The sequence below is a fragment of the Mytilus trossulus genome, unplaced genomic scaffold (genome assembly GCF_036588685.1).
Source record: "Mytilus trossulus isolate FHL-02 unplaced genomic scaffold, PNRI_Mtr1.1.1.hap1 h1tg000085l___fragment_1__unscaffolded, whole genome shotgun sequence".
Lineage (NCBI taxonomy): Eukaryota > Metazoa > Mollusca > Bivalvia > Mytilida > Mytilidae > Mytilus > Mytilus trossulus.
In genome coordinates, this window is record NW_026963295.1 from 563,272 (window position 1) to 583,231 (window position 19,960).

Below are 19,960 nucleotides of genomic sequence, written 5' to 3' on the forward strand. Positions count from 1 at the left end.
AATTAAGGATTTATTTTCGTTTTTTTCACGTTTGGACTGTTTCCATGACAACGGTAGCCATTTTGAAAGTTCTCAAGATGGATGTCACGCCTTCTATCGAAGAGTTATTAGTTCTGAAAGTTTCATTTAATTTGGACCATTTTTCGGTTTTTCACATTTTTGTCGTTTTCATGGTAACAGCGGCCATCTTGGAAATTCCAAACCCAAGGTGCACATCTGCACATGGGGATTGTCATTATGGTGCAGTTTTATAAATGTATGTCAAGGCATCTCCGAGAACTCGGCTGGACAAAAAGTGTGGAAGAAAAAATTCGTAGAATAACAATATATCCCCCCTTTTTCAAAGGGGTGACATAATAATACAGAAAAAGAAACAGAGGAAAAGCAATATGTCACCCGACATTGTCGATCGGGTGACATAAAAATAACTAGATTTGCCATTGCAAGCAATAGCGGATGGCACCCTGTTCATATTGCCACTAAACTGCAGCCAGTTTAAACAGGCAATGCACATTACTAAATAACAACACATCAGTCTGTAAATTTTGTGCAAGCTTTTGACAATTATTCAATTCCACATCTTTGCAGTTTCCATAGGAAAAACACCATTTTGAAAATTAAAAAGTCAAACAATAATTCGTCACATCCCGGTCAAGATGAACGGTAAAATGAATACGCTATCATTATAAACCTCTAATTGTTAAAAAGAGAAGTACGTATTCACTTGTGTATGCATCAGTTTAATCATATTAAAAAAAGGGAACAGAGGAAACTAGAGGCTCTAAAGAGCCTGTGTCGCTCACCTAGGTTTTTGTGAATATTAAACAAAGGACGTAGATGGATTCATGACAAAATTGTGTTTGGGTGATGGTGATGTGTTTGTTCATCTTACTTTACTGAACATTCTAGCTGCTTACAATTATCTCTATCTATAATTAACTTGGCCCAGTAGTTTCAGAGAAGATTTTTGTATAAGATTACTAAGATTTACGAAAAAATGGTTAAAAATTCACTATAAAGGGTAATAACTCCTTAAGGGGTCAACTGACCATTTCGATCCTGTTAACTTATTTGTAGATCTTACTTTGCTTAACATTATTGCTGTTTACAGTTTATCTCTATCTATAATAATATTCAAGATAATAACCAAAAACAGCAAAATTTACTTGAAATTGCCAATTCAGGGGCAGCAACCCAACAACGGGTTGTCCAATTCAACTGAAAAATTCAGGGCAGAAAGATATTGACCTGATGAATAATTTTACCACTGTCAGATTTGCTCTAAATGCTTTGGTTTTTGAGTAATAAGCCAAAAACTGCATTTTACCCCTATGTTCTATTTTTAGTTGTGGCGGCCATCTTGGTTGGTTGGCGGGGTCACGCCACACATTTTTAAAACTAAATACCCCAATGATTGTTGTGGCCAAGGTTGGTTTAATTTGGCGAAGTTGTTTCAGATGAGAAGATTTTTGTAAAAGATTACTAAGATCTACAAAAAATGGTTAAAAATTGACTATAAAGGGCAATAACTCCTAAAGGGGTCATTTGACTATTTCGAATATGTTAACTTTTTTGTAGATCTTACTTTGCTGAACATTATTGCTATTTAAAGTTTGTCTCTATCTATAATAATATTCAAGATAATAACCTAAAACAGCAAAATTTCCTTAAAATTAACAATTTAGGGGCAGCAACCCAACAACGGGTTGTCTGATTCATCTGAAAATTTCAGGGCAGATAGATCTTGACCTGAGGAACATTTTTACCCCATGTCAGATTTGCTCTAAATGCTTTGGTTTTTGAGTTATAAGCCAAAAACTGCATTTTACCCCTATGTTCTATTTTTAGCCTTGGCGGCCATCTTGGTTAGTTGGCGGGGTCACGCCACACAATTTTTAAACTAGATACCCCAATGATGATTATGGTAAAGTTTGGAGTAATTTGGCCCAGCAGTTTCAGAGGAGAAGATTTTTGTAAAAGTTAACGACGACGGACGCAGGACGACGACGGACGACGCCGGACGCCGGACGCCAAGTGATGAGAAAAGCTCACTTGGCCCTTCGGGCCAGGTGAGCAAATAAAAACATGATGTAAATTAAAGGTTACTACAAATAAATATTAGGAAATTGAAAAGATATCATCATTTATATAACGAACCTCAATTTTGTGAAAGGAACAATGTATCCAATTGTTCTAACAGTTGTTACAAGATTGTCAAACACATACAAAGGTAATCAAAAACATTATTTACATCAAATATGAGCGCGAAGACATCCATCGGGCACTGCACGCTATGAAGATGTTGGAAAATAGTTTCAAAAATGAAATTTACATTTCAAACCTTGATTTGGTAAAGAGAACAATTCATTTATGTATTTAAGCAGTTGTTAAAACATTGTAATATCTAGCCAAAAGAAAAGAAAAAAAAACAATATTTACATCAAAGGGAAGCACATTTGTTTTGGTATCGTACGGAACACGATAAAATCATAAGGAAATTATTGTAGCCGTTATGAACAAAAGAAAATGTATAACCAATTTACATCAGAGCAGGAACATATATATTGTTAGATATACTGTTCCCAGATCAGAGGTAAGTACCAAATATAGGGGTTTCGTAGGAAGTATGGTAAAAACATTCGGAAATCATTATTTACATCAAAGCTAGGTACAAATATAGGGGTTTCGTACGGAACATGGTGAAAACTTTATAAACTCATTAACATAAAAGGCAAGTACAAACATAGAGGTTTCGTACGTAACATGGTAAAAATAATCGGAAAACATTACTTACATCAAAGGTGAGTATACATATATGGGGTTTCGTACGGAACATGGTAAAAACATTCGGAGATCACTATTTACATCAAAGGTAAGTACAAATATAGGGGTTAGGTACGGAACATGGTAAAAACATTCGGAAAAGAGTATTTAAACCAAAGATAAGTACAAATATAGGGGTTCCGTACGGAACATGCTAAAACATTCGGAAATCAGAATTTACATCAAAGGTAGGTACAAATATCGGGGTTTCATACGGATCATGGTAAAACATTCGAAAATCAGTATTTACATCAAAGCTAAGTAAAAAATAAACAGCTTTCGAACGGAACATGGTAAAAATATTCGGAAATCATCATTTACATCTCTAACCTCATTTTGGTTCAGCGAACAATGCATTTATTGTTCTTGTAGCCGTTAAAACTTGGTACAATATGAACATAAGAAAATGAAAAACATTATTTACAGGAAATGTAAGTACACATATAGGGGTTTTGTACAAAACATGGTTAATACATTCCGAGATCATTATTTATATCAAAGGCAAGTACAAATAAAGGGGTTTCGTACGGAAGATCGTATAAACATTCGGAAATCATTATCTACATCAAAGGTAAGTACACATATATAGGCTTTCGTACGGAACATGGTAATATATTCGGAAATCATTATTTAAATCCCTAACCTCATGTTGGTTAAGGTAACAATGTATTTACTATTATTGTAGCCGTAAAAAAAATGGTACAATATGAACAAAAGAAAATGAAAAACAATATTTACAACAAAGGTAAGTACAAATATAGGGGTTACGTACGGAACATCGTAAAAACATTCGGAAATCATTATTTATATCAAAAGCAAGTACAAATATAGAGGTTTCGTTCGGAACATCGTAAAAACATTATGAAATCATTATTTACATCTCTAACCTCATTTTGGTTCAGGGAACAATGCATTTATTGTTCTTGTAGCCCTTAAAACATGGTACAACATGAACATAAGAAAATGAAAATCATAATTTACATGAAATGTAAGTACACATATAGTTTTTTTTTACGGAACATGGTAAACATTGGGAAATCAGCATTTATATCAAAGCAAGTACAAATATAGGGGTTTCATACGGAAGATCGTAAAAACATTCAGAAATCATTATCTACATCAAAGGCAAGTAAAAATATGGGGGTTTTGTACGGAACATGGTAAAAACATTCGAAAATCAGTATTTACATCAAAGCTAAGTAAAAAATAAACGGCTTTCGAACGGAGCACGGTACAAATATTCGGAAATCATCATTTACATCTCTAACCTCATTTTGGTTCAGCGAACAATGCATTTATTGTTCTTGTAGCCGTTAAAACTTGGTACAATATGAACAAAAGAAAATGAAAAACATTATTTACAGGAAATGTAAGTACACATATAGGGGTTTTGTACAAAACATGGTTAATACATTCCGAGATCATTGTTTATATCAATGGCAAGTACAAATATAGGGGTTTCGTACTAAACATCGGAAAACCATTAGAAAATCATTATTTACATCAAAGGCAAATACAAATAAAGGGGTCTCGTACTGAACATCGTAAAACCATTAGGAAATCATTATTTACATCAAAGGCAAGTGCAAATAAAGGGGGTTCGTACGGAATATTGTAAAACATATGAAATCATTATTTACATCAAAGGCAAATACAAATAAAGGGGTCTCGTACTAAACATCGGAAAACCATTGGAAAATCATTATTTACATCAAAGGCAAGTCAAATAAAGGGGGTTCGTACGGAACATTGTAAAACATAAGAAATCCCCTAAAACTATTGTTCAAGTATTTTCATTTTCCTGTGGTATAGACATAAGTAATTCATATAATTCATCTACAAAGACAGATGAAGGGTAAGTTTCTGTTCTATAAATAAGGATTAAATTGGTATTAATCTCCTTGAGGAATATCGCTATACATTCCATGTTGACTGAATCAAGTTTAATTTGACAGCACTGTTGGTCGTGTCCAATATAAATCCCCACACCACCGTGTGTTTTGCGTTTTAGTTGTTTAAAAACATTTTTCTTTGATGGATATGATGAAAATCTGTCCTTATGCACAAAGTTAAAACCTTTTTAGCATGGTACCGTTTCCTGTTTCAGCCATGTTTCAGTCAAACAAACTATGTTTGAAGATAAAATGTCTGAATTTGATCTAATGTCATTAATATGTGGGATTAACCCTTGAATATTGTGAAGGATTATTACCATTATATTTTGCTGTATGGGTTTGTCTATATCTGTCGAATATAAGGGCATTTTTTTGAGAGCCTTACATATCTGCTCGTTACAGTAGATGTTTTTTTCATCAAAACCTTTGATGGTTAGTCCTGCCATTGATGTCACACGGCTAAGAGCAACATAGGACATACCTGGAGCAAATATGTTCTTGAGAGACACTACAGCTGCATCAGTAGTTAAACCCTGCACTTTATAAATGGTGCAGGCCCAAGCCAATCTGAGTGGAAACTGAAATCTGACGGCTTTCTTGGGGAGATTTTCCTCAAACTTGGTAATCATGATAGCCCGATGATCAGATCCTAATGATGTTTTATTTTGGCAAATTCTCTCATTGTCAAAAAGTACCATGACTCCTTGGGGCATAGACGATCCTCGTTTTGGTGGTAAAACTTCAGTTATTGTTCCCATTGCTCCATTTACTAAACCGCATGCCACATCAACATTTCTGATGAGCATTACCCTAGCATTCTGCCCTACAATCAACTGTGGTGGTAGATAATCATGCGATGTGTCATACGGCTGTTATTTTAGTGTGAGTCTTCCTGTCTGTGGATGTTTATCATAATCCTGTGCACATATAAGGTGAGTAGTTTTACAAACTGATTCAATAATTTGGTTGTTGTGTGACTCAACCTCTTTATTTGTTCCAAAAATGTGGAGCGTTTCAGGGGGAATAGTATGGTGTTCACATGATTTTAAGAAGGCTTTGTCTTGTAGCGATAAAAGCTGATCTTTTTGTTTTACTCTCAAGCGGTTTAATAATTGGGCAAAAACCAAATCGTCTTTCTGACGCATGACCTGTTTGAGCTCTACTAAGGAAAAGTTGGAACTCCAAAGTGGAAAAAAGCTTTCATGTCTTAAATCATAAAGGCATTTCTGTTTAACCGGAGGCAACTGGTAAAAGTCTCCAACTGCAATTACACAAATATTTCCAAAGAGTGCATTTCCGCTCTGTTTGATTTGTCTCAATCTCTCATTTATATATAAGAGTGATCGTTGACCAACCATAGAGATTTCATCAATTATCAAAATGCTGAGATGTTGCAGTTTTGAACGGAGATGGTTAACTGAGTCCTCTCGCAGGTAGATGTACGGAAATCGTAGAGCTGGTGGCAGTGAAAATGCCTGATGTAGAGTAGTTCCTTCAATATTAAAGGCGGCAGTTGCTGTCGGAGCAGTTAAAAGGACAACTACATCATCAGGATTGGCGGAATAAGGGGATAATATCTTAGTCATTTCATAAAACATGCACTTAATTAAATGACTCTTTCCTGTTCCCGCACCTCCATTGATAAAGACTCTGAATGGTTCAGGGTTTTTGTCATTCACCTTGTCTAAACACCATTGCCTTATTTTGTAGAACACATCTTTTTGTTCTCTATTAAGTTGCTGCATGAAAGTTCTTATTTGTGGAGCAGGACATATGGTTTGCCTTATTTCGATATCATTGCCTTGTTGTTTTTGTTTGGTTGAAATGTCTAATTCAGGAATTTCAACACTGTCTTCTTCATTTATCTGTTTTCTGTCGTGTTGTGCTTCTAATCGTGCTGCCTCTGTCTCAGGAGCAATCAGTGCCCATGCATCTTCCTGTGGTCCATCAGCTAGTATCATCTCTTCTGCTTCATCCAAGGCTTCAGCATTTTTTTCAAACATTTGTCTGTTCGTATCAACAATGGATTTAACATTTTGAAGTTCTGTTTCTGGGGGTATTAAAACCGCTCCATTTAGATACATTTCTTTATATGTCTTAAACTGAAGTGGTTTTAATTGATCTTCTGTTCTGTGAGGAAGAAACAGCTGGAGATAACATTGAAAATACAATTCAGGGTATTTTTCTAAGGAAAATCTTGGATATTTAATTACAGCCGAATCAGTCCTTGATCGTTTTTTGATGGAACCAAAATCATTTTGTAACTTAAAAACTTGAGATTTTTCATGATTTTTAGGTATCTGGGATGCAGATAGAACATAGTATTCCGAACAAAATGATGCATAACAAACACTTTCAAACACAATTTCAGCTGGTCTTGCTTTATATTTGTCATATAAAGATGGCATCCAAATATTTTTATCGTCAAGTTGGTCAGCTTTCATTTTAATAACATTTAATGGAAGACTCATTTTAATAGGATTGTCACCGACAGGAACAAACTGCACCTTCCTAGAACATTCTTTAAGATGAAGACCACACACTCTATACACAGCTTCCTGAGCACTGACTTCACGTTGTCTAAAGTACGCTCCCCAATCTTTTTCATTGCCTGCTGTGCATCACAATTACCTTCAGCTGCTTCTTTACTTGCATTTTACAAAACCACTCCCATCTCCCTCTCTGCTTTTGAAATATATGAAATAATATAGACCACACATGCATAAACATCTGTGATGAATTGTATATCCATGTTAGCATTCCAACAACGCAGGAAATCAGGATTATACTGGTTAATCCACAAGTCAGATGGGTTACGCACCAAGGTGACACTGTTCCTCTTGGTAAGAATATTTGATGCTTCCTCAAATTCTTTTTGCGTGATTCCAGCAGCTTCAAACAAGTTTTGAGTTGTAATATTTTCTAAATGCTCATCTTGTAAAACAGTCCACAGTTTATGCAAAATAGACTGAGCATAATCTTTCATTTGTTGAGGAGATTTTTTTATGGATGGATCTGTAAGGCTTGGACGTCTTGAGATAAAAGTTTTTTCTGAGGGGGGGGCGAGGAAAATTGAATCTACAAGTGGTTCCTTTTTTGTGGCAGAATTTTGAGTGGTTTTTACTATGCTGCTGAACACTGCTTACTATTGCATGCAGCTCTGGGTCAACCATTTCATCTGGTAATTGACAACTGACATATTTATCTACAAATTCACACACTGTCCGGTCATCATCCTCATCAACCACTGGTGCATCCTCAATCCAAAAAAGACAGTGGGCATGAGGAGATCCACGTTGTCGAAATTCTATCCTGTGGAAATGGTCTCCTACATTTCCAATTATTCTACGTTTAATGATTATCTCTTTCAGGAAGGTGTGAAACCTATGGTCAAACATGACCGCGTTCATGACGGGATTGTTCCTCAAAACCTCGGATTTACCAGTCCAGTCAAGATCTTCCAACGACTGCGGACACTTTTGTTGCTCTACAAGTAATTGAAGAACCTCTGTCCATCTCATATCGGCAGCTGAAAATGTTGCGAACCACGTAGTAATCCCTAGCTGACGGATTGTTGCCAAGAGATCCTTTAATGCAGTCTGCCAATATGGAGGTGTTCCTCTAATTGGAGTCATAAATTTATACCCCTGATCTGTACTCAATAGACTTTTCAGCTGGTTTCTATCCGTCAACATGCTTGCTGTTATAGTATTACCTGTCGAATCTTTACCAGTACTCTTTCGAAGCGCTATCGACACTTTGGATATAACTTGTTCCAGTTCTGAGAGGTACTGTGCATAAAATATATATGACGAATCACTGGAAAATCTCCTGTCAGCACTAAGGAGTCTAGCATGAAAGTACCTTGATCTTGTGAGGTGAATCTGTCTTTTACTATCATATGACCCAAAAGATCCCTCTGGAAATTGTACCGGAAAAGACATCGCCTCATTGCCTTCTTCCTGCATCATGCTTACAGGTGTACTGCCTTCACCTGGAGCAACACAAAAAATGTCGTCAAAGTGTTGGTCCAATATCTCCTGTCCTATATCTACAGGTTGTAGACAGGTGTCTGATGGAAAACCTCTGTCTTTCACATTCGGATCTTCTTCATCTTGTGGCTCTTCATGACTCTGTTGTGTTTTGCTGTCCTGTCCTTCTAAAATTTCAGGATTACCTTCAGTATCTACCTCAGCCATTGTTAAATTTTCAAATTCTGGAGAAAATCCGTCGTGCCATGTCGGATTTATCACTGTGTCCTTATAATATGGGTTGCATTCTTTTAAACAGTCCAGAGCTTTGCATATCTTTTTGGTACTGATAAATGCATATTGACTGTAACCTATGTAGGATTGTTTTCTTTTTAGCTTACATCGTACAAGCTGTGTTTCGTCATCAGAACGAGAAAGTATAGTGACTGTCTTCTGAATATCTGTAGGTATTGAAACACAGGGGCCAATTATGCCCCTTTGGTTTCCCTTTGGCAGTTGTACAAGTTTCATGAAAGGTATTCGTTGAGAAATAAGCTGTTTCTCCAATACATTCAGAGATTTTAATTCTTCTGGAATAGGCGTAAGCTGTAAACCATTTGCACTTGAGTCTGCTGGAACTTCACTCCTGAGGAGATGACGATGGCAAGTGTAACATATCCATAGTTTGTGGTTTATGGTTTCACATTTAATTGGACAATCAGCAGTACAAGTGGATTTGAAATCAAAAGTGGTACACTGATTCGCCACTGCTGCACTTTGTTTGCCCTTCTTTAAATATTTTTCACTGTCCAATTGAAGAACTTGCTTTCTAAACTTCAACTTGATACACACAGAGCAAATGTATATCGGACCATCTCGTACTTGCTGTCTAAACCATTCAGCTATATCATTTCCAGTGTTAGAACGCCTCGCTTGTACTAGAGAAATTTTCTTTTCTCTGTATTGTAACTCCCGTCTGTATAGTTCAAGCTGCCTCTTCTTGCTCTTCTCCCTGACTAATACATTTTGTCTATATCGGAGAAGGTTTAGTGCCTTAATTTTATGTTTAAAGTCAAAGTCTGTAGCATATCGGTTAGTAATTTTATTTTTAGAGTCAATGTCAGTAGCATACCTTTCAGCTCTTGCTTTTTTAACGGCTAATTTGAATCGATAGTTCAATCTGTATTTGTTTCTACTGTACTCCTTCTGTGCTTGTTGAAATGAAAAATCGGTCTTGTGTTTTGTTTTAATGTAATTCCTCTGTGATTGTTGAAATGAAATGTTGGACTGGTATCTTTTCTTAATGTATTCTTTACGTGCTTTTTGAAATGAATTGCTTGAATGGTATTTCTTATTAATTCTACATGTATCTTTATGTTCTTGTTGAAATCGCTTGTTTGACTTGTACTTGTTCTTAATATAATCCTTCTGTGCTTGGTTAAACTGACTGTTCGATTTGTATTTATTCTTAATAAAATCTTTTCGTGACTCTCTAAATTGGGTATTTGATTTATACTTTTTCTTTAAAGCAAGCTTCTTATCTGCTTTAAACGATAGATTACTGCTGTATTTGTCTCTGCTATATGCCAATTTATTTTCTCTATACGTTGAACTGGTTTTGTATAGAGTTTGAAATCGGGTAGCTGAGATTTTCTCGGGATCATCTTTCAATTGTTTTTTAAATGCTCTCTGATTTCTTTTGCGCTCTTTGTCTTTATCTCTTTTGGATCTAGTACTAGAACTTGTCCTACCCTTTTTCTTTTTCACAGGTAATTTGGTGTCATCAATCAGATAATCTGACGGAAGATTGAAATCACGAATAACAGAGCAATTATATCGCGTTTCGCTCAAAAGACATAAAACAGCTTTTTACAACTTGAAATGATCTACGCGATGATCATGTGATTCCATGATAAAATATTCTGATCATAGAAATAAAAAAATCACATCTGCTTTACTAATTAGGTCTTTCCACTTTTCTGTGGAAAGACCTATTGTTTTTCTTCTGATTATTTTTTTTTTTTTTTTTTCTTCCGCCTAATTTTGTTCTTGCGATAAACATTTGTTTCGCAATATGTCCCTTAGATATTTTGTATATGATATCGAACAGTTTATGCGCTTTTGAAATTTACCCTGCGTAAACAAATACTTTTCTTTGTAGGAGTTATCTCCCCAAACACTGTTTTCCTTGTTAGCGCATCTCCTTCGCAACCTTTAAAGATTATGACAAATTTATTTTACAAAATTGCTTGTTATATTCTTCGCATGATTTGTCCTATTTTGACCGAAGCGATATGACCGCTCCATATGAGAGTTATTTCCCCTTATGCATCTGATATAAGTGATATGAATTTCTATCTTATAAACCATAAGTGATAGAGACCTAGGATCTTTTGATTTGAGGTCCTTGGTCCCAAAAAATGAAAATTAGGTCAAGGTCAAAGGTCAAGGTCATATTTTAATATTTGAATTTGGCTCATTTTCACTTATATCCAAAGACTGTATAAGATATCAACAAATTATTTTTACTAAATTGTTAGTTGCGACATGTCGTAAGATGTAAATTTTGATTGCAAGCGTATGTTGAATGTGAAAGGGAGTTTTCTCCCCTCTTGTATTAAAAAATACGCGTTTGGTGATATAACTCATTAACTAAATATAATTAAGATCTATGGTCTTTTGATTTGAGGTCCTTGGTTTATGACCTTGAAATTGATCTCAAGGTCATAGCTTAATTTGACGTTCTAGATTTTGACCTTTGCTTTTATTCTATATGTATACATGATAAAGATATACAACTTTTAGAAAAAGGTATCAAACCATTTAACCTTGAAAAAAAAAACCGGAAGTGACCTTTTGTAAACCGTAAGTAGCTATTTTTTATACTTTATTAATATAAAAGTATATAGAACCAGATATTTTTGGAATCGGTTTCAAGTAAATATTTAAATATAATCGGAAGTAACATTTTTCAAACCGGAAGTAACAAATTATCTCCCTTATTAAAAAAAAAATGTATGGAAACAATATATTTTTGGAATCAGCTTACTATGAGCTATCATTTGACAATTGAAATGACATTTTAAACTTAGTTTCACAACTTTTCATATCAAAAAGGATGGAAAGACCTTCAACTGTTCTCTGAATTTTCTTTTTTTTTCTTCCGCCTAATTTTGTTCTTGCGATAAACATTTGTTTCGCAATATGTCGCTTAGATATTTTGTATATGATATCGAACAGTTTATGCGCTTTTGAAATTTACCCTGCGTAAACAAATACTTTTCTTTGTAGGAGTTATCTCCCCAAACACTGTTTTCCTTGTTAGCGCATCTCCTTCGCAACCTTTAAAGATTATGACAAATTTATTTTACAAAATTGCTTGTTATATTCTTCGCATGATTTGTCCTATTTTGACCGAAGCGATATGACCGCTCCATATGAGAGTTATTTCCCCTTATGCATCTGATATAAGTGATATGAATTTCTATCTTATAAACCATAAGTGATAGAGACCTAGGATCTTTTGATTTGAGGTCCTTGGTCCCAAAAAATGAAAATTAGGTCAAGGTCAAAGGTCAAGGTCATATTTTAATATTTGAATTTGGCTCATTTTCACTTATATCCAAAGACTGTATAAGATATCAACAAATTATTTTTACTAAATTGTTAGTTGCGACATGTCGTAAGATGTAAATTTTGATTGCAAGCGTATGTTGAATGTGAAAGGGAGTTTTCTCCCCTCTTGTATTAAAAAATACGCGTTTGGTGATATAACTCATTAACTAAATATAATTAAGATCTATGGTCTTTTGATTTGAGGTCCTTGGTTTATGACCTTGAAATTGATCTCAAGGTCATAGCTTAATTTGACGTTCTAGATTTTGACCTTTGCTTTTATTCTATATGTATACATGATAAAGATATACAACTTTTAGAAAAAGGTATCAAACCATTTAACCTTGAAAAAAAAAACCGGAAGTGACCTTTTGTAAACCGTAAGTAGCTATTTTTTATACTTTATTAATATAAAAGTATATAGAACCAGATATTTTTGGAATCGGTTTCAAGTAAATATTTAAATATAATCGGAAGTAACATTTTTCAAACCGGAAGTAACAAATTATCTCCCTTATTTAAAAAAAAATGTATGGAAACAATATATTTTTGGAATCAGCTTACTATGAGCTATCATTTGACAATTGAAATGACATTTTAAACTTAGTTTCACAACTTTTCATATCAAAAAGGATGGAAAGACCTTCAACTGTTCTCTGAATTTTCTTTTTTTTTCTTCCGCCTAATTTTGTTCTTGCGATAAACATTTGTTTCGCAATATGTCGCTTAGATATTTGGTATATGATATCGAACAATTGATGCGCTTTTGAAATTTACCCTGCGTAACCGAAAACTTTTCTTTGTAGGAGTTATCTCCCCAAACACTGTTTTCCTTGTGAGCGCAACTCCTTCGCAAACGTAAAATATGATGACAAATTTATTTTACAAAATTGCTCGTTATATCCTTTGCATGATTTGTTCTATTTTGACCGAAGTGATATGAATGCTCCATATGAGAGTTATTTCCCCTTATTCATTTGATATAAGTGAATTGCATTTCTAACTGGTAAACCATAATTGATAGAGACCTAGGATCTTTTGATTTGAGGTCCTTGGTCCAAAAAAATGAAAATTAGGTCAAGGTCAAAGGTCAAGGTCATATTCTAATTTTTGAATATGGCTCATTTCCACTCATTTCCAAAAAACGTTTAAGATATCGACAAATTATTTTTTCTAAATCGTTTGTTGTGACATGTCGTAACACGTAAATTTTGATTGCAAGGGTACGTTGAATGTGAAAGGGAGTTTTCTCCCCTTTGGTATTTAAAAATACGCGTATGGTGATATAACTCATTAACTAAACATAATTAAGACCTATGGTCTTTTGATTTGAGGTTCTTGGTTAATGACCTTGAAATTGATCACAAGGTCATAGCTTAATTTGACGTTCTAGATTTTGACCTTTGCTTTTACCCCATGTGTATACATAATAAAGTCATGAGACTTTTTGACAAACGGTATCAAACCATTTAAACTTAAAAAAACAACCGGAAGTGACCTTGTGTAAACCGGAAGTAGCTATTAATTGTACTTTTATTACATACAAGTATAAAAAACAAGATATTTTTGGAATCAGTGTCAAGTAAATAGTCAAATATTATCTCCCTTATCTAAAAAAATATTGTTTAGAAACCATATATTTTTGGAATCAGCGTACAATAAGCTATCATTTGACGATTGAAATGACATTTTAAACCTATTTTTACACCTTTCATATTAAAATACATTGTTTTGGTGGAAAGACCTTCAATTGTTCTCTGAACAATTGGTTTTTAATTGTAGCTAAAATTGTATCTTAAATACGCTGCTAATTTGATGTAGAGTACAGTATAAAATGGCTGTAACTTGTCTGACACGCAATTTAAAATGGCGGTAATTTTTAAAGAAAAAATGTTAGACATATAAATTGTATAATATTCAAGATTTACAGTTCATTGACAGTTCTGATGAATCTGTATCGGGACCGTTCGCCCTAATAACATGTTCGCCCTAGATTCGTTCGCTGTGAGTTCGTACTCCCATAGTTCGTCATACTATGAACATATTAATTGTGAAGGCATTGCAGTTGAAACTCGTTGAGATATTTCTATGGTATATATGTCATGTATATTCTTCAAATTTACGGAAACATTGAAATATTTAAAAAAAATATGGCTTGGTTAGGATCATTAACTTTTAAATGACAAAATGACAAAAAACTCTAATGTGGCATTTAAATTAGAAAGATCATTTTATAGGGCACATGTATACTAGTTTCAAGTTGATTGGACTTCAACTTCATCAAAAACTACCTTGACCAAAAACTTTAACCTGAAGCGGGACAGACGGACGGACGAACGGACGCACAGACCAGAAAACATAATGCCCCTCTACTATCGTAGGTGGGGCATAAAAATAATAAGAACTGAGCAAAAACAATAAGTCTCCAAACTTTGTTTGGGAGACTTAATAAAATACCTAATGTCATTCAAATACTTACCTGTACCGCAGAAAATATTACCTTGTGCATATATGTCATCAGCCTCGTTGAGCTTTGTTAGAACAATATAAATTGCATCTGGGGACAAAAAGGTTTGATGTGTATGGTAAAATTCTTCATCTCCTGCAAAATCCCATAACAATAATGTGCCATACTCATCTTTGTCACTTAAATCAACAACAGATTCAAGCATTTTGTCAATATCTCTAGATGCTTGTTTTGAACTACTACGTAAGGATGGTGGCTGATATGGAAATCCAGTTGTCACAGGAGATTTAAATTGAGTCTTGATCTTAATTGTTTCCTCAAATGGTTTTAACAGTCGTGTGGTCTCTTCATTGATGCCTATCATAAGAAAGTAAAAACACAATATTTTGTATACTTACATATATTTCATTACAGATAAAATGCTTGCCGGGTGCAGCATGATACAACCGAATAGGTAGAACCCTGACAGTTGGTGCTAGTTTAAGGACAAAATATTTAAGCTCGATACTGTCTGAATTTGGATTGTGATTAAATTTTTGACACCATATAGGATTCTGACACAAATTAAATGTGATGAAAGATCTTAAAAATTTGAAATGAGTTAAAATATTTGTATTAATTTTCAATTGAAGATTTTTTGCTATTGTTCTATAATGTGATATTGTGCCATACTGCACAATACTTATATCGTGCAATATTAAGCTACTGCGCAAAACGGTGCAATATATTTCTTGCTATTGCACAAGAATGTGCAATTGGATATTTCTTGCTATTGCACAATACTGTGATAGTTACTGTGCAATTGAATAATTCTTAATATTGTGCAATATTGTGCAATTGGATATTTCTTGCTATTGAGCAATATTGTGCAATTGACAATTTCTTGCTATTTGCGAATACTATGCAATTGAACATTTCTTGCTATTGTGCAATACTGTGTGATTGAAGATTTCTTGTTATTACTTAATACTATGCTATTGCCCAATACTATGCCATTGTCTAATAATATGCTACTGCCCAATACTTAATATTATAATTTACACATCCTGTCATATCAGTATAAATAAAATGCCGCGCAGGGCGCAGCTTGATACGACCACAGAGGTCGAACCATGAACAGTTGGGGCAAGTATGGACACAACATTTAAGCTTGATACAGCTCTGAATTTGGATTGTGATTAAATATTTGACACAGCATAGGTTTCTGACACAGAAAGAATGTGTGGTCTTAGAACTTAAAATTTTTAAATTGGACATATACCTATTATGGTCCAATATCCAAATCTAAATATATGGTTAGATGTAGCATTTCAAAGAACCCCCAATAATTCACTTTTTGATAATATAACAAAAGTTTAATTTTCGACCCTTCTGACCTCAATGTGGACCAATTTGATAACAGGGCTCAAAAATCAAAAATCTAAATACATGTTTAGATTCAGCATATAAAAAAACATATATTGAATTTTTGTTGAAATCATACAGTTTAATTTTGGATCCCAATATGGACCAACTTGAAAACTGGGCCCATAATCAAAAATCTAAATACATGTTTAGATTCAGCTTACCAAAGAACCCCAATATTTCAATTTTTGATGAAATCAAACAAAGTTTAATTTTTTGGACCCTTTGGATCTCAATGTGGACAAATTTGAAAATGGGGCGCAAAATCTAAAAACTTAATACACGGTTAGATTCAGCATGTTAAAGAACCAAAAGAATTCAATTTTTGTTAAAATCAAACTGAATTTAATTTTGGACCCTTTGGACCTTAATGTAGACAAATTTGACAAGAACCAACAATTAAAAATCTAAATACACAGTTAGATTCGGCATATCAAAGAACCCCAATAATTCATCAAATAAAGTTTAATTTTTGACCCTTTGGATTTCAATGTCGACCAATTTAAAAACGAGCCCAAAATCCAAAAACTTAGTATACAGTTAGATTCAGCATATAAAAAACCCTATATATTTCATTTTTGTTGAAATCAAACAAAGTTAAATTTTAGACCCCGATTTGGACCAACTTCGAAACTGGGCCCCATAATCAAAAATCTAAATAGATGTTTAGATTTAGCATATCAAAGAACCCCAAGAATTGAATTTTTGTTAAAATCAAACTAAGTTTAATTTTTGACCCTTTGGGCTATAAATTTACAATGAGAAAAGCTTGAATCGTGAACATTTAACTTAACCTTAATTTAGTCACTGGAAACAACATATCTAAATTTTAAAAAAAATCTTCATAGTATTTTAATGTACATGAGCAAACACTGTTTGGCAGCCAGCTGGGCGCCCGCCCGCCCAGCATACATCCACATTTAGATATCTAAGATTTTTCTGTTCTAGAGTTTAATGAAACAGATGTGTTTAAAGCAGGGATGGGGTAATCATAATCTGTAATCGTCATCGATTGTAATTGATTACATTTTTCGCAGTAATCGACAGTAATCTGTAATCAAGACATTTGATTTAATCAATTACAGCAAAAATTATGATGTTATCAAAGATTACTTTTCGATTACATTTTAATTACTTTAGTAAAATAGTTAGATGAATATAACCTATTTTAAATGAAAATATGTATGTATTCATCACTTTATAGTACAGATAAAATAGAATGTATTAATATGACTTCAGAGTTTATCAAATGTCTTATTTCTATCTATTGTTTCAAGCTGCATTATTATCAACCAGATCTACCAACTTTTAATTTATATCAGCTTTTCAAACAAATGACTTTACTTGCTTGTCAATATTTTATGATCTTTAATTTTGAAATAACTCAGCTACTGTCTGAAAAAAGATTGAAAATAGGAAATGAGTCTTATGTTAAGTTCTGTACTGCATTGAAGTAGTATAAAAGCTAAATTGTATTAAAATTCCTTAAAGCGTTATTTTCAATAAAAGTGGGAATTTGAACTAAGAATAGAAATGCAGTTGATACGTCATAATATTATGATATAACCAGATGCTCCGCAGGGCGCATCTTTATACGACCGAAGAGGTTGAACCCTGAACGGTTGTGGCAAGTATGGACACAACATTCAAGCTGGATTCAGCTCTAAATTTGGATTGTGATTAAATAGTTGACACAGCATAGGTTTCTGACACAGAATGAATGTGGTCTAATGAACTTTAAATAATTTTTTTGCCTTTGAGCAATTCACTATGCAGTTGAATATTAATCCTCTCAAAAAAATGTTTGAAGAAATTTTCTTTTTATTTATGAAATCTGAAATGAGAAAAATTTAACCTCCCCCCCCCCATTTTTTTTTTCACATCCCCCTTTCCCTTTTTCCAAAACTGATCTCAATTCAAATTTCTAATGGAGTTTGCAACAATAACTACTCATTTAAATACATCATAAAATATTAAAATGTAACAAAAGGTGTTTGTTATCACTGAATGGTAAATATTGTTTTAATTTATTAGTTGGTAGTAAAAGTGAATATACATTGTATATTGTATAAAACAATGATTTAAGTTGATTCAACTACTATTCTGGACAAGGAAAGATAACTCCAATCAATTGAAAATTTCTTGCTATTGCGCAATACTGTGCAATTGAAAATATTTGCTATTGCACAATACTGTGCAATTGAAGATTTCTTGCTATTGCGCAATACTGAGCAATTGAAAATTTCTTGCTATTGCACAATACTGTGCAATTGAAGATTTTTTGCTATTGCTGAATACTGTGCAATTGAAAATTTCTTGCTATTGCATAATACTCAATATAACAATTTTGGATCCTGATTTGAACCAACTTGAAAACTGGGCCCATAATCAAAAATCTAAGACCATGTTTAGATTCAGCATATCAAAAAAGCCCAAGAATTCAATTTTTTTTTCAAATCAAACTTAGTTTAATTTTGGACCCTTTGGACTTTAATGTAGACCAATTTGAAAACGGGACTAAAAATTAAGAATCTTCATACACAGTCAGATTTGGCTAATCAAAGAACCCCAATTATTTAATTTTTGATGAAATCAAACAAATTTTAATTTTGGACCCGATTTGGACCAACTTGAAATCTGGGCCAATAATAAAAAATCTAAGTACATTTTTAGATTCAGCATATCAAAGAACCCCAAGGATTCAATTTTTGTTAAAATCAAGCTAAGTTTGATTTTGGACCCTTTGGACCTTTTATGTAGACCAATTTGAAAACGGGACCAAAAATTAAAAATCTACATACACGGCATATCAAAGAACCCCAATTATTCAATTTTTGATGAAATCAAAAAAAGTTCAATTTTGGACCCTTTTGGCCCCTTATTCCTAAACTGTGGGGACCAAAACTCCAAAAATAAAACAAAACCTTCCTTTAGTGGTCATGTCCCTTGTGTTAAAATTTCATAGATTTTTATTCACTTATACTAAAGTTATTGTGCGAAAACCAAGAAAATGCTTATTTGGGCCCTTTTTTTGCCCCTAATTCCTAAACTGTTTGAACTAAAACTCCCAAAATCAATCCCAACCTTCCTTTTGTGGTCATAAACCTTGTGTAAAAATTTCATAGATTTCTATTTACTTAAACTAAAGTTATAGTGCGAAAACCAAGAAAATGCTTATTTGGGCCCTTTTTGGCCCCTAATTCCTAAAATGTTGGGACCAAAACTCCCAAAATCAATCCCAACCTTCCTTTTGTGGTCATAAGCCTTGTTTAACATTTCATAGATTTCTATTTACTTAAACTCTCAAGTTATAGTGCGAAAACCAAGAAAATGCTTGTTTTGGGCCCTTTTTGGCCCCTAATTCCTAAAATGTTGGGACCAAAACTCCCAAAATTAATCCCAACCTTTCTTTTGTGGTCATAAACCTTGTGTTAACATTTCATATATTTCTATCCACTTTTACTAAAGTTAGAGTGCGAAAACTAAAAGTATTCGGACGCCGACAGCGACGACGACGACGACGCAGACGACGACGTCAGAGTCATACCAATATACGACCAACAAATTTCCAATTTTTGCGGTCGTATAAAAATTAAGAAAGTACACAAAATCCTTTTGACAATGAACCAATGGCTATGCATTGAAATTCTTGTTCAGAAAAAGGTACATGTATCCAATTTTGACACTAAATATATATATTGTTGATAATTTTAAATGATTATAGAGCATTACAAATTCTCAACAAACTTCTTGTCTTTACTAATCAGAAGATCAAGGACTTTTTA